Below are 17,636 nucleotides of genomic sequence, written 5' to 3'. Positions count from 1 at the left end.
GGGACTGATGCCATTCTGTGAGGAAATGCTCACCAGTCTATGAGGAGTACGTGTTTTTCATGGATCTAAGTGTATTAAACTTAAAATGCTGCTTTTAAAATCTGAGATTGTCATGATCACATTGTTTTGGTATTGAGGTGCCCACTCATTTATGGTAGCAAGAGCCAGTTTGTTTTTTTAAAATGTCTGTACTTGGGTAAAATAAAAATGAGCAATTCTTTGTTGGGTTCCCCCCCAAATTGTGAAATTTTAATGGTTTGTTGAATTCCAGAGGCTGGAAACCTTCGCTCCAGATGCCAGCCATTTGAAAATATGGTAACAGAGACGGCTCCTGCTATTTATTTGTACAATAAGAAATTGAAAGGATCTATACTTTTTCTGTTGTTCGCAGGATCCTTGAGCAAAAAATGGGAGAGTTGAAACTGACAGTACTAAGATGTTATTCCTCCAGCTGCGTGTGGCAATGTTCCTCCTCCATAGGTGGAGATGGGGCCGGGAGGGTATAGTATAACTCTTCCTGGAGAAGATGCCTTCTGGTGCCCCCCAGTTGCCCTTGAAGGCCCCCCCTCGCCTCCCCTGAGTTTGGGGGTTGAGGAAGGGCAGGGGCTGAGGAACAGCCGTTGCTAAGGGATGCCCTTGCGTTCCAGAGGACTGCGTCTGACGGGAATGCAGTCTGTGGGAGCCACACCCACCCCGCCCTTTAGGCAGATTAGTTAATTATTGAGAAGTGCTTGGGAAGCACAAAGGGCTGGAGAGACTCCATGTGCTGTTGCTCAGGCCTGTGTGGGAGCTGGCATTTCTGAGACACTGAGGCTCCTCCAGGAGTCTGTGGAACAAGAAACAGTTCTTCGCTGTCGTGGTGCAGGCTTCTCAGGATCTGTCCCAGGAAACAGCCAGACGGTTCCAGGGAATTCTTATACGGTGCATTCTATCTCCAGAGAGAAGTTAAGTTTCTTTTGTGACAGGATTTGTAAGATATTTAGATAAATGAGCCACATCAGACTCCAGTTTTGTTTTCTTGTTTTAAATTTTGTTTGTTTTAAAAGTTTACATTCAGGTCATTTATACATAAACAAGATCATATAATATATTCTGTCCTGTGACTTACTTTTTTTTTTTTTTTAACTTAACAATGTACCCTGGAGTTCTTTCTGTGTTAGTACATAGAGGCTTCCCTCATTTTCTTTAACAGCTGCCTTCTTTCCTGATTGTGGGTACATAGGTGTTTGCCATTTTTCAGCATCACAAACAATATTACAGCAAACATACTTGGACCCAAATTTATGTGCTTATGCATAAATATTCTGAAGGATATATTCCTAGAGGTAGAATTTCTGGACTAAAAGGCATGCACATTTGAATTTGGGGTAAATAATACTAAAGCTTCTCCCCAAAAATTCTGTTCTAATTTACAAAGACACCAAAATACTCATCAACACTGAACATTATCAATTAAAAAAAAATTGCTAACATTACATGCAGAAAAATCCGTGTCATTTAAAATTGCATTTATCTGATTTACCAGGTTAATTGTGCATCTTTTCATATGCCTGCTGACCATTTGGATGTGGGGGAGCATTTTCTTGTAGTATAAAAATACAGAAAAGTACACAAGTCGTAAGTGTACCACTGAAAGAATTAACACAGCCTGAGCTCTTCTTGTAACCACCACCCAGGTCGAGAAATTGGAATATTATCAGACCTTTTCCCCACCTCCCCCAAAGAAATCACTATCCTGTAATATACCTCCTATGGATTAGTTGTGCTTGTTTTTGAACTTCATAAAATGGAATCATACAACATGCACTCTTAGGTCTAGCTTCCTTCATTCAACATTGTGAGTATCCACGTACTTGCTCGTAGCTGTAATATATTAATATACATTGCTTATTATATTCCATTATGTGAATATACCACAATTTATTGATTGATGGACATTTGGGTTCTTTCCACCTTTCAGCTATTAGCAAATATTGATGCTATGAACATTCTCGTGCATGTTCTTTAGAATACATGTGCATACATTTCTGTGGTGTGTATATATCTAGGAATGAAATTTTGGGGCCATGGGTAGTATTATCAAACTGGCTAATTGCGAATTTCCTATGACTATTCCTTGTATGTTAATTATTAGGTGGTTTGTATGTGTTCTGTTTATTCTGGATGTTAATTCTTTGTATAGCTATTGTAAATATTTTTTCCTGGTCTTTATTTAGATTGACTTTTAGTTTGCAAAGTTTAAAATTTTTATTTAGTCAATGCTATAAATCTTTTTCTTTCTGGTTTCTGAGTTTTATATCTTGCTTAGAAAGTCCTTCCCTATCTCAAGATTGTAAAATATTCTCTCATGTTTCCTTTTAATACTCATTTTGATTTTCACATTAGGCTTTTTAATCAATCTGGAATTTATGAGGGTGACAGACAGAGGCTAATTTGTTATCCAACACTTAGGGCATGAATAAAATTGTACCATTGGCTGCCTAGATTTTTAAATATTTATTTTTTTTGAATTTCAAGACAGGTGATAACATCAAAGAGCTAAGAAACTGTCAAAAATTAAAAAAAAAATTTTTTTTTTTACTTTGGTATAGTTTCCCCTAATTTACGCCTCAGTTAGATCTTAAATGGGGCAAATGTTCTATATCAGTGGTTGCCACCCCAAATGCCATGCATATAAATGGTCAATAACTAGTTATTCATTTACTGTGCATTTATTTAACTTAAAGGTGTGGTTCTCATGGACTTTTGTGTCTAATAAGGAGGAAGATTCCATGCTGGAATCTTCAGGCTAGCCTGATGCACACTGAATCTGGGTTCTTGGGCTAGGATAACCACAGCTGCTTCTTCCCTCCTAAAGCCCCAGCTCCTCTCAATCTGAGTAGATGCCCCAAAATAGGTCATGGGCTCTGAGTCCATGCTCAGTATAAAAAGGGGTCCAATTTGAACTTTATCACAAATCCCCAGGGTCAGCTTTTGTTTTTAGACAGGACTTCCTCAAGCAAGGCTGCCCGCTTAAGGGGAACTATTTTCCTGACCAGCTGGATGTTGGGTGTAGGGTCACATAGGGGAGAGGTGTGTTTGAACTCAGTCTGTTCTCCCCCTTAGCCTGACGTGGCGCATCGGCTCCTTGTCGTGTCTGTTAACTAGTGGTGCTCAGCATGGGCTTGTCTGGTTGTTCGCAGACTTTCCAGCTGCTTGTGACGTGAGCTGGTTTTGTTCTGTCTGCCCCTCCTCTTTGAAACCTTTTTCCTTCCACATTTTTGGGAAGGCGGATTACTTGGGATTTAGTTAACACGTTAGGGAACGGGAGCTTGAGCTGGGATGAGGAGAAGAAACATCCCCCTAGCTTGACAAAGAGCTTGGTTTCGGGCTGGTGAACTGTACATTCCGCGGTGAACCACCTGAGCTGGTTTGCTTGGAATCTGCTCTGCTGGCCAAGCTCCAAACATATAGTCAAAAGTGGCCTGAAATCACTCATTTTGCCACTTGCATTCTTAGCTTCACAATGTAAGGATTTGGCTGGTGCCTGTCCTGAAAGCATGGACTTTTCTACTGTGTGTGACACATGGCATTATGTGTGCGTGCGTGCGTGTACGCATGTGCAGTGTGCACAGGCTTGTCTGAACAGGCACGTTTTCAGCTGGACTATTTATACCTACAGACAGGCGGTGATTAAAGATCACAGTGTATGGCAGGTTTTCTTCGATTTCCAGAATCGCCTGTCTGTATTTGTAGGTTAGTGTCTTTGGAGAAATGCGATGGAGCATCTTGCATGTGCATGCAGCCGATCCCCTAGGTAGAGGACCTTGCCTTGGAAATATCTGAGGATAATTTACTTAGAAGAAGTCAGTGTGCTATTTTTTGGAGGAACAGGTGTATTTGACCACACATTGGGGGAAGTGAAGACCTGAGCTCTGAGAAAGTCAAGTGTGAGGCCCTCGGAGGTGGTTATTTATATCAGAGTGATGCGTACTGAAAGCCGAAGTCTTTCATTCCACCAGCATCACAGAACTAATTTAGAGAAGAGGAAGGGCATGCGCTTTGCCTTGTTAAATGTCTACTGTACTGAAACTTCTGGTGTGGGTCAGACTTTTCATGATCCAAGCACAGGCTCTGTTGTAGAGGAAAGGGCGCTCACACGCGCTTGCTTCAGCTACTTCGTGGATAAAATGGCTCACTTTCCATTGGTTGATAGATGTGTGACTTCATTCTTGCTTCCTTTCCTGAGATGTCTCCCCCTCAGCCCTGCATGTGAGCAGCCTGGTGTGCATGTATGCGGGGGGAGGGGAGAAAGGACCTTAACATAATCTCTCAGCTCTAAATAAGAACATTGGACTCTAACAACCGCCCAAAACAATACATTAGAAACTCTTGTGTTCACTGTTGTAGTAAATGAAGTCTCATACAACTAGCTTCCATTTTTATCTCTCTTGAATTGTAAAGTCCCCTCCCTCACCCCTGCCACTCGGGCTCTTTCGGTTATGGGAAATGAATGTGTTTCAGAACCAACATGTCAGAATTATGAGGAAGAAGTTGGCAGTGGAACAAACTATGCGACATGCTTGACAAGAACTGAGAAACAATACATCTCAGATTTTCTGAGGCAGTCTTCCTTTCGTTCAGAAATATGACCCAGAAGCCACAGAAAGGGAAGTACCTTTGTAGCACCATTAGGGTCACAAAGAGTTAGTCTTTGTTAAGGAACCAACAGAGGATCTTTCTGCACAGAAAGATGAGGTGTCTGTAGGAGGAGAACACAGTCCTGCTTCCACGAGGAGTAGGTGGAAATTGCAAAAAGAGAACTTGTGATCATTTGCTTCAAATGAGAAGACCAACGTGCAGAACGCCCAGAAGGATGGAGCAGGAAGGAAAGGCGAGGTGGTAGGAAACCTGAGCATGTTTACATAAATGTTCAGCTCCTTCTGGGCTTGCCTAATCCCCGTCCTTTGGAGTTTGCCTTTTACGAGGGTAAACATGGTTTAATAGTGAGCAAATATTCGTTCACATAATTAAAACCTGTTGTGTTGAACAGGAAACATCCAAGGGAAATCTGCAGGTGCCTGCAAGCAAGGGTGACTCTGGAAGGATCTTGGTATGTCGGTGCCTTCTCTCCCAAGGTGAGTGTCCCTGGAATTAAGCCACCAACGACAGGAGAGGAAACAGACAGCTTGTAAAAAATTGGAGCAGCGTGGAAAGGTTCTGAACTGATTAATAAGCTGCTAGCCCTGGGGAGGGTGTAAAAGGCATCTGGGATATTTGCATTTTTGTTTACTGAAGGGAGGAAAGCGTCTCACAACTGTCTGCCGCCCTAATTCATTCAGGACATGATATATTTCCAAGACTACTGCCATCTCAGGGTTTGAATCTGTTTTCAGTTTCACTCCAGGTTTCGCCACACATGTATAATAAAAAAAAATAATACGGTTCCAGTATAACTTAAGAAAGAAAAGCCAGCCTGACTTCTAAAATCCAATTTTGCCCCCTGAATGCATTTTCTTCCTGGAGGGGGCCATGTGATCTCTCCCCTCCTTACCATGCTGCATTCTCTTCATTCCAAGTCCTGGTCACAGCCAGACAGAAGCCCTTATCCTCAGGCTGTCGGTGATGAATGAGAGGTATGCCTTGCTCAGCTCTAGAGTGGAGACGAATGGGTGTGTAACTCACCATAATCCGTGGCAAGAAATGATACGTGCCGTGCCGTGAGAGGAAAATAAAGTGCTGATGGAAAATTAATCTTATTAAGGAGATTTGTTTGCGGTGACATTTGAAATGAGCCTGAAAAATGAGGATTTTGACAGATGGCAAAGAGTGTCACTGGTATTATTACGGTATTAACGTTCAATAATATCTAAATGAAGCTGAATCTGTTCAGAACTCCAGAAGATTTTGTGAGGCCGGTCTGGGCACACTGTTCTGCTGGCAGTAGCACCCCAACTATCGTCTGGCGGACCATCTCTCTCCCATTCTTGACCTGAGTGGTTTGAATGGGGCTGACCCCACCTCCTGGCTCTTGGTATGTGACCCAGACTAGCCAATAAGAGAACCACATTCCCTTAGCACAGTCATTGGCTCCAGGCTCAGGCATGTGACCCAGACTAGCCAATAAGAGAACCACATTTCCTTAGCACAGTCATTGGTTCAGGGCTGAGCATGTGACCCAAGTTGGTCCAATCTTGGAGGTCTTTCAGGAACCACTGGGGAAAAGGCATCCTCTTTCTGCTGGGGATGCTGAGCTGGTGGTTGGTATTTAGGAGCTGCAAGGGGCCTGTTTTGTTACCACAGAGGGAGAACCTGAGAAATGGAGAGATTCCTGAGCACCTGGAGCCAGCTGTGCCTGAAACTCTACTTTGGACTTTTTAGTCACTCAAGGCAATAAATTCACTTTTTAATAAGCCATTTTATGCTTTTCCCTTGCAAACAAAAATGTCCTAACCAATACAGAAAATTTTAGATATACTGCTTAAACAAACAAACAAGAAACCCCAGTGGAGCAAGGGGAGTTGTAGATTCACAGAGCAGTTTCCTAGCAAAAAGAAGTCTTCCTGTTGCTAACATTTCCAGGTCCCAGTGACTAAGAATTTGCAGACTTTATTCTTAACTCCCCTGGTCTGAGGCTGCTCACCAATCTCACTGATTCCTGTGTGCTAGATATTTTTCCATGAATCAGAAATGAAATATGCAGCTCTGTAGCCACAAAGCAATGAAAACAGCTCATTTGCCTTGCGTGTCTCTCCAAACAAAAAGCTTTGCTTTTTTCTGGGTCACACGTTGTAAGTGAAGAGTCATAATGATAATCCTGTTTGGATTTATTAATAGTTGAATAGACTATTGAGAAAAGATTTGTTAATCATCAGAAGCAAATTCACCACAGAAGCACTGCAGACAGAGTGGGACAATTGCCTTGAGCCAACTAAATCTCTGCCCCTTCAGGGAAAACTCTTGGATGTTTGAATTAAGTGCCACATCTGGAAATGCAGAAAGATCATTGCTTCTATTGAGTGCTTACTGTGTCCTTGGTACGAAGAACAGTATTTTGCCTACATTCTCTCTCAATTTCATCAACTCTGTGAGGTAGGTCCTAATCCTGTTCTATAGGTGGGGAATGAGACAGAAACTACCAGTTGCTACCCAACATCCATCCTCTCCTTGTTCCTTACAGAAAGGTAACCCCAAGCAGTTACTGCTTCTACTTCAAAGTTTATGATCCATGGGCAATTACTGCAGACATTTATCATTTTGCAAACATCTTATCATGTCACTCTTGCAGCTGTGGATGGCCATGTGATTGGTTCTGGCTAGTGAGACTTGAGTAGAAGTCTTCCGGGGATCTCTGGGAAAGTGTTGCTGTCCTTATATGGATATTGCCCCTTTCTCCTTGTTCCTTCCTTCTCCCTGCTTGGAACGTGGGTATGAGGCTGGTGGTGGAGCAGCCATGTTGTGACCTTGAGGCAACCATAAGGAGGACAGCCATATCCTAAGGGTGGTGAAGGAGGACTATAGAAGGAAACTGAGATATTCTGACATTGTAAAGCGACTCTTTCTGCCCCAGAAAACCTACTTTCAGACTTGTTGTGTGAAATAATAAACCATTATTTGGTTAACCCAATGAGGTTGGGTTTCTGCTACAGAAAACTGAATTCTATCCCCAATTGACACGGGGAAACTGAGCTAAAGAAGTTTAAGGGACTTGCGCACATTTCCATATAAAGTGGTGTCTCAAAGCTGAGTGAGACATAGTACCCAGCCTTAAAGAATTCAAGCCTAGTTTGGGAGGCAGATACATAAATAATTATAGTATAATGCCATTAGTGTAATGATGTGATTTGCCTAGGGTATCATGGACATCTACAAAAAAAAAAGAGAGTCAGATGTGGAACAGGAGTTAGCCAGGCAAAGGAGAGAGGTGGGAAAAGAGATTATAGCTTGAATAAAAGGTATGGAAGTGAGACGCAGCATAGCATACGCAGGGAGCCACAAGCTGCTTTGAGTTGTTGGAGCACAAAGTATGAGGCAGGCAGTGGTGAGAAATGCAGCTAGAGAGGTGTTTCATTTTGCTATTGCTGCATAATAAGCCACCCCCAAAACTTAGTGGCTTAGAACTACATTTCATCATTTCTCATAATTCTGCAGTCTGAGCTGAGTTCAGCTGGGTGGTTCTTCTGTTCATGGAGTATCTGTTGGGGTTGGAATATCTTTTTTTTTTTTTTTTTTTTTTTTTGCGGTACACGGACCTCTCACTATCGTGGCCTCTCCCGTTGCGGAGCACAAGCTCCAGACGCGCAGGCTCATCGGTCATGGCTCACGGGCCCAGCCGCTCCGCGGCATGTGGGATCTTCCCGGACCGGGGCACGAACCCTTGTCCCCCGCATCGGCAGGCAGACTCCCAACCACCGCGCCACCAGGGAAGTCCCCAAGAAAACTTCTTAACTCCCAAGTTTGGTGCCTGGCTGGAATAAATAGAAGAGCTAGCTAGGGCTGGCTGGGCCTCTCTCTCTCTCTCTCCCTCTCTCCCTGGCCTCTTCATGCGGCTAGGCAGGTCTTCCTCACAGCACGATGATCTCAGGGTACATGGCAGATGGCTTCCAATTGAGAGGAAGAGGAAGCTTCCAGCACATTTAGGGTCTGGGTTCAGAAGTACCAGAACATTACTTCCACTGCACTCTGTTGATCAAAGCAAGTCACAAGACCAGCCCTGAGTCAGGGAGAGGAAACAGCTTATACTTCTGGATGGGAGGAGCAGTTTGCACATACAGGGAGAGATGAATTAATAGTGGTCCTCTTCGGAGACTACCTACCACAGAGGTAAGAAGGGTACAGATGAGGAACAACCTCGTCTGCTTGTCAGGGAGGTTGATGTGAACACCAGACCTGGGGCGTTTGCCCTGCTTCATATTTGAGATCAGAAAGGAAAACACCTCTCAAACTGCCCCAACTTATCAGCGTGAAACAGAGTAGTGCGATTAGGCAGAGGAAGGGATGGAGCTTGGCTTCCTTGAACCCCCTTCAGTTCCCATATCTTATGCGAGATGGTCGAGTTGAGAATCAGAGAGCCTACTCTGGGGTGTGCAGTGGTGAAGGGGGCAGGGGGGAGCCCGCAGCAAAGCCTGGACCTCTCAGGCCATGGGCTGGAGGAGAGGATGGCATAGCACCCCTGGAGTCAGAGTGGCAGGGGAAGCTGAACAGGCTGAGTCCAGCCACCCCACAGCGGGATCAGTGAGGATCTGGAGAACGTGGTATGGATTTGAGCACATTGCCTCCTACCCTCTCAATTCCCACACCCCTCCCACCCAGTGAATTACTCAAGCATCGCATTGCAGAGCTGCAAGGAGAAGGAGAGACGACCTGAGAGCCTGAGAATGTGCCTGAAGGGGCAACTTTTTAAACGGTCTCTTCATAGCATTTTCTGGACTTCACTGAAATCTAACCAGCAAGAGAGGCTCCTGAGGAAGAATGACAAGTTATAATGAAATAAAGAAGCCATGTTAAGGAAAATTACAAAGACATCATAGGAATAATGGCAGTTACCTCTGGGGAAAAGGAGGGAGAGGAGGGGTCCATGGGGAGCTCCGGCTGTTTTAGAGATAAGGCTTTATCTCTAAAGTTAGGGGATGGATAGGGGTGTTGTTATATCCTTTATGCCTCTTTGTGGGTTTTAAATAGTTCATAATGTAACTTTTTAAAAAGCTGCCGTTCTGAATAGAATTGTGAGCCGCCAATGCCAAGTTTAGGTTGTGAACATATTGCATGGGAGTGGGGAACATAGAAAGAGGCTTGAAATGGAATCAGATTTGCTGGTTCAAAAAACCATCCGGGCCGGATTTGAGGAGGACAAGAGTTGAGACAGGGTGGCCAAGGAGGAGGCTGCCTCTCCAATTCCCTGAAAGGTGAAGGTGGCCTGTAGTCTCAGGTGGTAGTCAGGGTGGCTTAGGAGTCAAGCTGGCAATGAGGACTTGGTAATTGACAAGATGGGGGAGGGTGGCTGGGTGGGCAAGCTTTCTGGTGTAAGTAAGCAGAGACCCCACGCCCACTGGCTGCGATAAGAGGATCCAGGTGGAGGGCATATTTAGATGGAAAGGTGAAGAGTTCGCTCAGGACAGGTCGGGTTTGAGATGCCTAATGGGATGTCCCGGTGGAGGGTGTATGCAGGAGTCTGGATCTGGGAAACGCCAGCACTAAGGCAGATTGGAGCTGGAGAGGTAGGTGAGATACCCTGATGGGGAGCTAGTAGGAGAGTAGCAAAGAGGATCCAGGACAGGTGAGTGCAGCAGCCACGCAGCCAGAGAAAGGGAAGTTCCAGCGGTTCCCACCACCCTTCCTTCCCCTGCGCATCCCATGCTCTATTTGCTGTTCAGGTTTGCCTGCCTGGGGGATCGCTTTCCTTTCCCTCCAGAATTATTAAAAGGGCGAGAGAGGGGCTTCCCTGGTGGCACAGTGGTTGAGAATCTGCCTTCCAACGCAGGGGACAAGGTTTTGAGCCCTGGTCTGGGAACATCCCGCATGCCGCAGAGCAACTAGGCCCGTGAGCCACAACTACTGAGCCTGCGCGTGTGGAGCCTGTGCTCCGCAGCAGGAGAGGCCCGCGCACCGCGATGAAGAGTGGCCCCCGCTCACCGCGCACAGAAACGAAGACCCAACACAGCCCTAAATAAATAAATAAAATTTTTAAAAAAGGGCCAGAGAGAAAGGCCCTTCCACAACCAGATCTGCATTGAGATCCTCACCCAGGGAGCAGAAGGCCCAGCCACCCCCTGGACCTGTCTCCTTCAAGGACAGAGTCCAGAAAGAGCTGATCCCGGAGACTCCTCGGAGGTAGGGGCCTCGTGGAGGAAGAGTATGTAAGACGGGTTACAGACTAGTCGGCCCCTTCCCTTCAGTCTCCCATCTCCCTTTAGTTTCTGTTATGATAAATGCAAGACAGTGTCAGCCTTTGTCTGTCTCCATTGACAACCTAAGCATCCTCTTTTCTACCCAGCCCCTGTCTTTTTGAACAGGAAATCTCTGTTTCTTACAACTTGAATTTCGATTTTAAGTTTAGACTCTGATTTGGGCAGCAGTGGCTCTGAGCTGTAGGAAAAAAAGTGTTTCTGTCTTAAATTGGAATTAAGAGAATTTTGGAAAAGTCAAAAGAACAAAGTTCCATTTCAGAAATATCAGTCTCGCACAGCATTTCTCCAAAAACATAGATTTCAATTGTGGTATGAAAGTATACTGGAGGGAATGTAGAGGGTTTTGCTTTTCTAAAAGCAGCCCGAAGGTCAAAAGTAATACAGCTATGAAATAAGATAATCAAAAAAGGAAAGTTTTCATACAGAAAACATTTTAATGAGTCAGTTTAATGCCAACTCTCATAGCATCTATCTACTCGGAGATCTCAGAATTGCTTTCAGAGTGATTTACTTACCAGCCCTTTGGAGCTCACTTGTATAAACGATAACCTTCTGCTCTAAAATATATGCCAAGAAGCACAGGTGTGTGCAAGTAAGCAATCTCTAGTCTCATGATCTTTCTTTTCACCCAGTAATTGGCTTTTCATAGAACTGTGCAGGAGGTATCAAAAGGTCCATTGGTTCATTCCTCTGCCCCCAGACTGAACATCCACCATCTCAGAGAGCAGGCAGCCATTCCCTCTCAAGCACTCCTCTAGAAACCTGCTCATGGCTTTGGTTTTTGGTTTCCTTTCCTTGAGCATCTGATCTTTTTTGCTGTGCCTTCTAGCTCTTGGGACCCCCACTGCCATCACTCTTATTGTGGACTTGTCCTTGCGGGGGATGGTAGCCCTGCCCCAGGCCTTCCATCTGTCCTCGTTCAGGGCCAGGATCAATCACCTGGGGGAAGGGTGTGCTGCTGATCTCAAGTTGAAAGTGGTGCTTTTCCCAGGTAATATATTTGCATTTTAATAGGAGTCTCCTGGGAGAAAAAATGTTAACTTCCAGGCATTAAAACAAGCTTCTTCGGGCTTCCCCGGTGGTGCAGTGGTTAAGAGTCACCCTGCCGATGCAGGGGACACGGGTCCGTGCCCCGGTCCGGGAAAATCCCACCTGCCGCGGAGTGGCTGGGCCCGTGAGCCATGGCCGAATGCAGCAAGAACACAGAGAATACCCAGAGATGACCACTGCTAATATCTTGGTATATATCCTCCCAAGCACCTAGTGCTACAGATATGAATAAACATCCTTATCTCTAGCAGTCAAATTTAGACACTTTTATAAAACTGGAAAGTTGTACATATCGTTTCTATATATCCCATTTAGTAACACGTACACTCCTGTTCCAGTAATCCCACTTCTAGGAATTTATCCTAAAGACAAAACTAGAATGATAAGAATAACATTAGCTCTTATGTATTGAATTTTAATTGTGTACCAAGGTTTGGTGGATTCGGCATAGAGATGTATTTTTTCGGAAGGAAATGAAAGTAGGGGAGGTGGAAAAAGTGGGACTGTGGGTGTGGAATAACTGAAGAGGGTGTAATTTGAGAGCTTTTGCAGGAGAGTAAATGGGACAGGAAATGGGCTGAGTTGGGAAGCCCACTTTGGGGTGCTTTGAATGCTACCGGTAGATATTCAGTCAGTATCTTTCCCCTTCCTTTTTGTTCCAACAGATACATACTTTAGTCCCAGGAATTTTTTTTTTTAAATCTGGACTTTCAATGCCAGAATGAGTAATGGTGTATAAAGTGGGTCACAAGGAAGTGATAACTAATGCACAGACTGTTTTAACTGCTGAATCAGAAATCTCTATGCTACATTATGAAATATGCAGGAAGGAAAATAAGCAGATGATAGGAGTGGAAGGAATCCTAAAATAATATTTTCACAAACAAATTCTGGCCCAACATAAACCTGAGGGGTCAGTGGAGGGGAGCTGCAATGATATGCTCTCCTGAGCGTTGAAGCACTGAAATAAAATTGCCGAACTAGATAGCGTTCCAAACGACATAAGACCTTCTGAGGCACATGACCACTCAAACCCACAGCCTGAGAGGCCATGGCAATGTCTTGGGGGCATCTTCGTCACTACGCTTCCTAGCATGGGCAGGCAGGGCGTAAAGAGAGCAAAGACAGAGAAAACGAAACTCCCACGGAATTTAAAAATCTGTTCTATCTGCTCTTCCTAAAACAAACAAACAAAACCCATCTTTTTGGTTTAATTTGTTTCATAGATTTTTTGGTTTTTTTTTTTGCTTGTGGTAAAATATACACAACATAAAAATGACCATTTTAACTATGTTTAAGGGTATGTGCTGCTGTCACCGCTATTTCCAGAACTTTTTCATCAATCCAAGCGGAAACTCTGTACCCAAACAACTTCCCATCCCCACTTCCCCAGGCCTTGGTAACCGTCATTTTACTTTCTGTCTCTATCAATTTGCCTATTCCAGGGACCTCATATAAAGGGAATGATACAATATTTGTGGTTTGGGACAAAAATAATACAGTCCTTGTCCTTTTCCACTTAGCATAATATATTCAAGACCCCCCCATGTTGTAGCATGTATCAGGATTTTCTTCATCTTTATGGCTGAACAATATTTCATTGTATACCTTTACTACCTTTTGTTTATCCCTTCATAGGCTGGTGGACAGTTGGGTTGTTCCACCTTTGGCCATCGTAAATAATGCTGCTATGAGCACTCGTGTGCAGTATCCGGTTCAATTCTTTAGGAATGGAATTGCTGAATCATATGGTAATTCTATGTTTAATTTCTGAGGAACCACAAACTGTTTTCCATAGCAGCCTCACCATTTTACGGTCTTACCGGCACACACAAGGGTTCCATTTTTTCCACATCCTGCCAACACTTGCTATTTTCCATTATTTTTCAAAAATAATAGCCATCCTAATGGGTGTTAAATGGTATTTCACTTGGTTTGGAGAGATATTTAAACAGAAATCATACCGAGGACACATATATAATTTCATATAATTTAGGTTTGGAACTGAAACTAGGAATCATAACATATACTGAAAATAATACTTAGGATATTTGTAACTCATCGTGCACAGTTATCTTTTGGTTTATTCTATTTTTGGTGTAAAGTACTAAATTGCCCTCCTATAGTCTCATCTTATGTACTGGTTGATTTTTCTACCTGACACAAGTTTCTTTCTTTTTTTCTGGTAAGTTTTCTTTTTTTTAAATTTTATTTATTTTGGGCTGCATTGGGTCTTCACTGCTGCACACGGGCTTTCTCTAGTTGCAGCGAGCGGGGGCTGCTCTTCGTTGCGGTGTGCGGGCTTCTCATAGCGGTGGCTTCTCTTGTTGCAGAGCATGGGCTCTAGGTGCGCGGGCTTCAGTAGTTGTGGCACGCAGGCTCAGTAGTTGTGGCGCAGGGGCTTAGTTGCTCTGCGGCATGTGGGATCTCCCTGGACCAGGGCTCGAACCCGTGTCCCCTGCATTGGCAGGCGGATTCTTAACCACTGCACCACCAGGGAAGTCCCCTGACACAAGTTTCAAATTTTATCTAATGTTCTAAAACTCATTTGTGTACATGACATTCAAAGATGTGCTAATCTCTGAGGATGATTGGTATTACTTCTGGTATCCTATTGCACCAGTTTTCAAGGTTGAACAGATTCTCTGGATTCCATTGTTAAGTTATGCAGCATTTTATAGTCATAAGGAACAAAGATAAGAAGCTGTTTCTTTGAAGTTGACCTGTGGTCTTTTCTTAAAACGCTTATTATAGTCAAACGACAGACCTAATATACTGAAATACTCTGTGTTAAATCTTAATTTTGCGGGGGCATAACCAACACATCTGATAAAGAGAGACCTTTCATGAATACTTGGTTAATACGAATTTGAGGGCCTGCTATGAGCCAGCCATTTTGCTGGGTGCTGGATACATACTGGTGACTAAACAGACCTCATGGCATGTGGTAGATGTTTCCAGAAAGAGATAGTCCTATTGTTTTTACTGGCTTCTTGACAAATAACTTAAGGGATAATTCATAGTTCAGGGATAAGTGTGGCCCAGGACTAAGTTGTACTTACTGAATTGACTTTTCCCTGATTTTCCCAAAAGGATTTGAATTAACTTATAAAAGATACATGTAATAATTTTAATATACAGAAAGGTAGAATCTGGATCAAGAAGTAAGGAAGGTAGCAACATACGTGCCCTAAGTTGGGTATGTTTGACACAATTACTATTATGTAATTACTATATTTGATACAAACTCCAGGGATGCATTTGCTTGGAGAAAAGCTACACTGACTTCAGTAAGTAGAGGCTCATTCATCTCATATAACAAGCCTGAAGTTATGCAACCCAGGGCTGGCACAGTAATTCTCTATCAGGACCCAGGTTCATCATCTTTTTGCTCTGCCATCCTTAGCATGCAGACCTGTGTCCTCATGCTGTCACCAGGTGGTCCCCAAATGGTTGCTGTACCTTAGGGCAGGAAGAAAGGAAGAGGGCCACGGGGCAAGAGCTTTCTCCTACTTTTCTTTTTTTATCCAACCAAGAAAAATGAAGGGCCTGAGGTTTCATCCTGTTTGCAAGCTAAGAAGTTAGCCTGCCATGGTTGCTGGCAGAAGTCACGAGACTCCTAGGTCAGAGGCAGCCAGCACTATTACTCAGTACACAGCAAGCAGCACAATTTGCTGTAGTTCTCCTCACCCTCAAGTCCCATAGGGGTGGCACAGATAGGCCCACAGGAATGCCGGTGCACTCAGTGGGTTGCCTCACGGGAGAGGAACCTTGAACTCAGGTTCACTTACACAATTGGCAGTAGGCAGGCCTGCCCTTTGCTCTGGAGTGAAACACCATCCCTATCTTCCAAGGTTCTAAGCAAGCCTCCCCTTTGCTCTGGAGAGACAGCATCTCTATCTTCCAAGGCTGTATGCTATGCAAGCATCCTTGGGAAGATACTCTGCTGCTATCAGTAAGTGCCTCTGCTTGCAAGGTATATAGAAATGAGAGAGACCACAGAGAACTGTCTCCCAACAATATCCACCCCCGGGACTTCTGCCTGTCGTTACTGCCCAGAACCGCATCACCTGGCCACCTCTGACCGCTAGGGAGGCTGTGAAACTGGGTATTCTGGCTGGACACACTGCTGCTCTAAATAAAATGGTGGTTCTGTTCATGAGGAAAGGCCAGCGCACATGGAGCTACGCAAAAGCAGGGCAAAAACTGTGCCCGCGTGTTTTTAGCTGTGTGACCAATATCTCTTTCCCATTGTGTAGCACATTTTATGACACTTCATTCATTGGTCCTGCCAGAAATAATTTGTACAACTTAGAAGAAAACTCCCAGTCAAGTACCATTCTGCAAATTTCAAACAAACTATTGGTAGTTTAGTGCAGAATTTTAATGTCATAACTGCATAATATCTAAGTGTATAGGCCAATCACTCCTTAGAACGCTCCCTGTTTTTAAAAAAAAATCTGTATTCGTTATTTTTACCGACCATTTTTAGGGGGTGAGAATAACAATTCTTTTAAGAACATGTTTATGTCATGAAATTTCTCCCAATCTTCTAGTATCTGTAGCTTAAGGAAGAGGTTCTACTTTGCATACAGACAGGTGTTTGGTAAGAGGTTGATAAATATACCTTTTCTGGTTTCATTTATTTTAAGATAATTTTTTCACCTCATGACAGTCATTTGGGGCTGACAGTGTTACCATGGTAACCATGCTCCACAATGCTGGTTGCTGGTGAATATTGGTCCTCAGCACCTTTCACTACAGTGCTCACTCCCTTACGGGAAGGGAAGCCTTGCTCACAGCACATTTAGGTCAAGGAACACACTCCCAGTGGCAGTTGGTACTATAACAGAAACCTACTGGCTTTTCCTCCCAGGAACCAGTCTAAAGATTCCATTGAGAACCCTGGCTCAACCCATGTCATCACGGCTTACATTTCCATTGTAACAGATAGAGGCAAAACGGCTTTGTTTCCTTTTCGGCTTTGTTTCAGAAGCCCAGTCAATGCCAACACCTAATGCACTGAGGGGACATTTCGGTCGTGAATGGACGTGCCTTTCCTAGAGGCAGAGAAGGTTGCAAACTACTTTTCAAATCTCTCATTGTATGATTTTGAAATAAAAATGCTTCTTTCCTGAGCGGGAAGGAGAGATTTTTAACTCTGGGTGGTGCCCTGGAAATCTAATGATGGAGCACAGTCCAGGGCCGTCCTGGAGATGATGACTGTCAAGGCTCTGGCGGGGTGATCTCTCTCGGAGTGATCTGGATGGGGTTGACCTCTCTTCTCCACAACTGGGGGAGAGCCTCTCCCCTTTAACAAGGTTTTGTGTATGAGAAGCGGGGGTGGGGAGTGGAGCTTGTTAGAGAAAGCAGCTTTGAAAACTTGATTCTCCTTGCCAAGAACTAATGGACTGTCTTCAACATGCATGAAATCTGTTCGGCATGGTGACCAGGGAGCCAAAATGAGGCCTCCACAGACCTAATTGGACGTCAGCCTACATCTGTGTGAGAAGGCCTGGATGTGTTTATTTTATTCTCTGCTGTAACTAAGAAAAAAAACCAACAAAAACCCTGCGAAGGTTCATTGAGACAACAGTTGGCCACAAAAAAGGAATTTGAACCAAGATAACGCTGGTTACATTTTATCCACATGTTCCTGAAGCCTGCCCTAACGGCTGAATACATAGCCTTTCACCATTA

Source organism: Phocoena phocoena, chromosome 2, assembly GCF_963924675.1.
Source record: "Phocoena phocoena chromosome 2, mPhoPho1.1, whole genome shotgun sequence".
Taxonomy (NCBI): Eukaryota; Metazoa; Chordata; class Mammalia; order Artiodactyla; family Phocoenidae; genus Phocoena; species Phocoena phocoena.
Note: the sequence above shows the minus strand (reverse complement) of the source record.